Here is a 7122-nt window from a genome sequence, read left to right as displayed (position 1 = left end):
AGTTAGAAAAGTCTAATATGAACAAAGTTGTTCTTTCAAACAGCTATTTTCAAAAGGGGCTGAAAATTTTGAATCTTGAAAGACCTAATATTCTAACTTTTTGCTGAAATAAAAATATTTCTAAATTAATTAATGACCATGGAATTTTCTTTAAATGTCATTATCAAAGTCATATAAACAATTTTGACATTTTGTTTCTTCTTCAAATATCTCTGGCTACTGCTTGAGACTCATGGTTTTTTCTCCTTATAATGAATCTCTATTTTTATATCCTTTCTTATTTTTTCTGCTCTTACACAGCACTCTTAATCTGGCTTGAACAAAACCACATCTCTGCACATTTTAGTGAAAAACAACTTCATTATGGTGAGAGAAATGGATTGTTAGACTGATGAATTAGTCTTTCTAGGGTACAGTAGGGGATGAAAAGTTAAAAAAAACCATATACACACAAAACTGTTCATTTGAGGCTTTACAGACTGTTTTAGACACAGGAAATATTAGCATCCAAAAGGAGAACTGCAAACTCTTTTTACTGTCTCAAGTCATATAAATGGACCGTACAGACATATACATGCTACCATGCAGAGAATTTTTACAACTTAGAAAATTGAATTTTTTGAAGATACAGGCCATGTAACTACTCACATACAAGATTTTAAGGATTTGTGTATTTCAGAGAGCAATTCTAAGTTGACTCAGTTTAGACAAAATAAGATCTTGTTCTGGTAAATATATCAGAAGGAAATTTCTGTACTTATATTCCTAAAGACTTTGATCTTTCCTATTATGTATATTTGATTAATAATAATACATATATGTATTGGGGTTGAAGATGTGTGTTGTATTTTCCATCATTGGCTTTTTACAAACTACCATATACATAGTGACAATAGATAATATACATTTATTAGCTTACAATATGACACCATACTTCATCATAGCCATCAAGGAAACAAATTTGTTAGCAAAAGGGAATTTACAATCCCTTGTAATCTTATCAAGGAGTGGCATTCCTTCAAGGCTGATGTATTCTATTTATTAGAAACAAATTACTCAGGAGGAGAAGATTACTCAATGCTGAGTAAACCAAAGTTTGGTTATTGAGGTAGTCATTTTCCAAGATACTGATTAGAGGTCTTTTACTGTATTTCACTAAATAAAGTATATTTGTATTCTGGTGTGTGTGTATGTGTGTATGTATTAAAATATATACCAAACAGTTCTTTGTTCATGTTTATGTTATATTTATATAAAATTTTATACTATGTTCCCATGCTAAAAACATAACATATATAATTTCTTGGGCTTAAATCACATAGGAGACAGCTGGGCAATTGGGAAGCAGAGTCAGGAGGAACTCTGTGAGTTCTAGACCAGCCTGGTCTCCCAAGAGAGTTCTAGGACAGGCTCCAAAACTATTCAGAGAAACCCTGTCTCCAAAAACAACAACAAAATCAAAAATCACATAGGAGAATTCCTTTCTGGGCAAGTAATCAGTAAACAAACAAAGAAAGGAGTCTGATTGTTTTACATGTAAATGCTACTTTGACCCATAACTATCAAACAGTGATAAGATAGATATTAATTTACAGAAGAGGGATCATGAATTTCCAGGTAGAATAACAAAAGCTTTAAAGGAATTTTAGAAACAGAAGAACAGAGAAAAGCATGGGTTCTTGGAAGCAGCATTTTTCTCAGGTGGGCTCTATTTTGCTAGCAACAAGCAAAGACTCACACGACTTGCTTAAGGGAGTCTTCCTGACTCTGCAAAAAAACAAAAAACCAAAAAAAAACAACCAAGGTTCTTTTAAGAGGCTCTGCTAACGATTGAAAGGTGTGTACATACAGCTGGAAGTGGCAGTGAACACATCTCTAGGCTGGCAGCTTTTGCTAGATGTCAGCATGGAATGAGGCGGTAAGCTGGAGTCACGCTTACACCTGCCATCTTGGAAAAACTGCAGCTTAAACAGCCTCGGTTTTACCAGATAAGACACATGGCCAGAAAAACATAAAGATTTACAGTAAAGTCAGACTTGGATGAAGAAAACCTCTAAATGTTTACAGTGTGTTTAAAAATATACGTAGGATTGAGAGAGAAAAAGAAATGGCAAAGTGGTAAATATTTAGAGAAGCTGGCTGTGGTGGCACACTCTGGTAGGAATTGCTCCAGAGGCAGAGGTAGGCTGGTTTCCAAAGAGAAACACTGTCTCAGTGAAAAATAAATAAAAGTAAAAGAAAAAAGTAATAATAATAGATAAATAAATAAGCCATGTAAAGATGAAAAATACACAGAGAGTCTGGATACTGTACACTATTGTGTTTTACAGTTTTTTGATTGCTAAGGAAGGAACAACTGCTAAAGTACACTTAATTATAAATGCTGTTGAATTAGTTCAACTTATGTCTTTTGAAAATGACTTGACTACAAAATTTAAGTATAAGGACATGTTACTTTGGAAAAGAGTTTTTGTTTATTTTTCTACAGAAAATGAAAAGCTGAGGATTCCTTCCAGGCTTCTGTGGTTTGATGAACCAAAACCCCGGAAGCAGTGGCCCAAGTGATTCAACATCTAAAACAGCTAAGAGGATACAGCTTTACAGACCCCAAAAATAAGGATTTATACAGGTTTCTAAGTTTTGTCATGATCCCCATGGTGTGAACAGCGTGCCCTTCCAGCATGACGCAGTTTGGAATGAGCGATGCCCAAATCCCCATCTTGTTTAAAAATCTTTGTTTTCATTTAAAAGGGATTGTTTATAATTGGTTAATGATCACAACCAATATCTTTTTAAAGGAAAAAGGGGATTGTGGTATGGAAATGAGTACTTTGTATTGGTATGGTTTTTTTCATTTATTGATACAAATTCAAGGTCAATTATGTGATACGTATATTTCTCCTCTTGATTAAGTATTGTGCTTATACTGTTCTTTTAAAACATAATGTATAATTAAATACAGAATATAGATAGTTACTTACAATAGTCAGAACTTATAATTAAGTAAGTTAGGTTTTCTAGATATACAGAGATATATTTGAGATAGATAGTCCTCAAACCTTTTAAAGACCTTCAGAAAATGGCATTTAAAATGGCTTAGGGTTTTTCTTGACAATAAGAAATGTCTGTTCCTGGCAGCACCAATTACATCTGAGAGGAAGATGGGCATCGAAGAAACTCATTATGGAGTTTGCTTTCAACATGGCAAGATTAGCCATTTGGGCAAGAAACTGCTTTTGCCTAGACTGCTTAACTGTTACTGTATAAACTGGACATGCAGGACCCACAGGAAAGTGATTGCTGAACTCAAACAGTCCTACAGGTTTCCTGCTTCATGGAAGAGTATACGAGACTTTCTGCAGGACACAGAAAAATGACTGACAAACTGCTGATGCAGATGGATCGTTTGAAATTTCCTGCTTTGCTGAGAAGTGTTCCAGACACACTGTGTTCTATGGGCTGAAGATGGATGCCCCAATGTTACAGAGGAACTTCAGGTGACTGTCCAGGAAGCAAGATGTCTCTGTCAGTTCTAGTGTTTATATATTATTCTTCTGTGGTCTTTGATAGAGTTGAAGGCAGATAGTTATAATTATAGTTTTCCTTAATTATGATAAAAGATAAGCTACATATGGAACTTTGGATTCACAAATATGGGATGGATGATATTTTCTTTAAATCTTGCTAAATGTTAATAGACAAAATATTGTAACTGTGTTCTTACTTGATAACTGTTCTGTTATATATAATTTGACTATGTTAACGTTAATTCCTTTCTTTTTGTTTAGACAGAAAAGAGGAGATGATGGGGGAAGTCATTGTGTATATGTCAATAAAGCACTGTTGGCCAATAGGGAAGCAAGATATTTGGGACTGGGAGTGCAGGAGGATTCTGGGTAGGAGAAACACAGGAAGTCGAGATGTAACCGCCATGGGGTAGGAAGCCCGGAAATTTCTCCGGTAAGAGAAATACTTAGATTAACAATTATCTTAATTGTTAATACTTAAGTCAGAGCTAGCCAGTAAGAAACAAGCAAGGCCAACAGCTTCATAATTAATATAGCCTCCTGTGTGTTTATTTGGGACTGATGTGGCTTTGGGACCAGGCTGGCGGGAAGACTTCTCTTTACACTAAAAACATAACATATACAATTTCTTGGACTTAAAATCATAGCTGGGCAATCAAGTCAGGAGGATCTCTGTGAGTTCTAGACCAGCCTGGTCTCCCAAGAGAGTTCTAGGACAGGCTCCAAAATTATACAGAGAAACCCTGTCTCCAAAACAACAACAACAACAACAAAAATCACATAGGAGAATTCCTTTCTGGATTGAAAACATGATAGCATGGAGGCAAACATGGTGTTTTAGAAGGAGCAAAGAGATCTACATTAAGTTTGGCAGGCAAGAGGAAGAAAGAGTGAGACACTGAGCCTGCTTTGGCCTTCAGATATCTCAAAGCCTACTTCCAAGGAAGCACTTCCTTGAACACAACTTCATCTACCCCAACAAGTCCGCAAGTTCCAATCTTCTCAAATATTGTCACTCTGTATGAACCTGTGGGGGCCACTTTCATTTGAACTGCCACAATATATTAGGGTAAAAGTAGAATTTGTGTTCACTTAAATACATAATTAAAATGGGACTACGTATTTGTGTTGACTTCAGCTAGCTCTCATTGATTTTTCAGTTTAATTCAAGTAAACCTCTTTCAGTGAATAATAGCCAAAGTGTGCTATTTTAACATCACTCTCTTGGATGGTGATGCCATGAAGAGATGAGAAAGAAAGTGATCTTCTACTGGCTTTCAAAACCAAACTGGGGCTACATAGGAATGTTTGGCTAAAAAGAGCTAACAAAATATAAAATATTTATAATGTACTGAAGTCACATACATACATTGCAAAAAAAAAGGGAATTTAAAGTACACTAAAGAATTCATCTCTCCTTCACTTTGAATAAGTGCAGAGATTGATTTTTGCCAGAGGTATCTATTAAATTTTTACTTAAAACAGATAACTCACATACCAACTTGTCTCTATTTTTTCATTTATTAAATATTTTATAATTTCCAAGAAAAATTTTGCACAAATCCAAATTCATCATTCTTCTTGCTTTAAAAGTCATGGCAATTCTGTTACACACACACACACACACACACAAGGGAGAGAGAGAAAGACAGAGACAGAGAGACAGAGACACACACACACACACAGAGAGAGAGAGAGAGAGAGAGAGAGAGAGAGAGAGAGAGAGATGTTTGGACTAGAGAAAGGACTCAGTTGATAAAGTGCCTGCTATATCTACATAAAGATCTTATTTTAGATCCTCAAAATCACATAACAAAGGAGATACATACACTAGAGGAGCATAGATAGGACGATTCCCAAGACCCCACTTTGGAGCCAATCTAACAAATCAATAAGTACTGGGTTTAAGTGAGAGACTGTCTTATAACCTAAACTAGAGAACAAGGTAAGATGATGCCTCAGATCAGTGTCCAATGTCCACACAGATGTGCATGCTCATCTGCATACACAGTTGAAGACACCATCATGAACTCACATATACATTATATTTGCATACACACATATAAAGAATAGCTTTTAGTCATCTGAAGAAACTAGCAAGTACTTTATATTACTCTTGTTTGCTTCATGAAAGATTTCACATAAATGAACAAATACAGAGAGTATTAATTGAGAGCCTACCATGCCATAAAAATAGGGAAAACCTACTGTGAATATACAGAATGAAGATAATGCATAGAGGGGCTATGATGGATAGTTTTATGTCAACTAAATATAAGTTAAAGTCAATTGAGAATAGGAGACCTCAATTAAGAAAAAATATGCTTTGTAACACAAGACTGTAAGCAAGCATGTATGGCCTTTTCATAATTAGTTTTTAATGGGGAAGGGCCCAGTCCATTTTTGTTGGTCCTGTCCATGAGCTGGTTGTACCGGAGTCTATAAGAAAGCAGGCTGAGAAAGCCATGGGGAGCAAGCAAGTAGGCAGTATCTCTTCATGGCGACTCATCAGTTCTGGCCTCCAGGTTCCTGCTCTGTTCAGTTTCTATCCTGATTTACTTTGATGAGGAATTTTGATATGGAAGGGTAAGCCAAATGAACTCCATCCTTGCCAAGTTGCTTTTGTTATGGTATTTCATCACAGCAATAGTAACCACAACTAGGATAAAATTTGGTGTCATGAGTAAGGTATGCTATGATAGACTTCATTATGTTGCCTTGTAGAAGACTGTGGAAGAATTTTACAACTTTGGGCTAAAGATTGTGGAAGAATTTAAGAACTTTGTACTGGAATGGTCTTAAACTATTAAGAACTCAGTGAGTTCTGTGGGAGCTTGGAACATAAGCATTTTGAGAGTAGTGTAGACAATGAATGCCTGACTTGTGAAGCTTCAGAAGGAAGTTTAAGGGCTCATTCAGGGACATTTGTCAGTTTCAATTACATTTCTATGTTTTGTATTAGTTAGAGCTAGTGGATTAGCTGTGATTAAAATGATATCTGAAATATTAAAATGAAACATTTGTGACTCCAGGATTTTAGTTCAGTGTTTATCTGTGGGTATCTGCCTCTGCTTTCATCAGTCACTGGAGGAAGGTTCTGTTTCCCAGAATCACTGGCAATGGGATTGTATGTTGGCACTCCCCTGATTCATGATGGGCAAAGGAGTTAAAACTGGGTTGGTTTAACCCACAGAAACAGTGGACCTGAACAAGGGGGAGCTCTTTGACCCCAGCATGGGGAAAGCATGGGACTGACCCAGACCCCCTGAATGTGGGTGTTAGTGAAGAGGCCTAGATAATCTATGTGGCTTGGGTAGTATTTACCCCTGGCATAAAAATAGACTTTGAGTGCCCATCCAAGAATGAGGGATGCTTTCTCAGCCTGGACTCTTGACCCTACCCTGGATGACATGACAGATTATGGAGACCCACTATAGAGCGTGTCACTCTCCCTGGGGATCAGAGTGGAGATTGGGTGAGGGACTGGGGGGCCTGGTGGGGAAGGATGGGGAGGAGGGGAGGGAAAGGGACCTGGGATTGACATGTGAAACAAACTTGCTTCTAACTTTAAAAAAGGAAGACGAAAAAAACGACA

This window comes from Mesocricetus auratus, unplaced genomic scaffold, assembly GCF_017639785.1.
Source record: "Mesocricetus auratus isolate SY011 unplaced genomic scaffold, BCM_Maur_2.0 Super-Scaffold_100676, whole genome shotgun sequence".
NCBI classification, from domain to species: Eukaryota; Metazoa; Chordata; class Mammalia; order Rodentia; family Cricetidae; genus Mesocricetus; species Mesocricetus auratus.
This window is presented reverse-complemented; position numbering follows the sequence as displayed.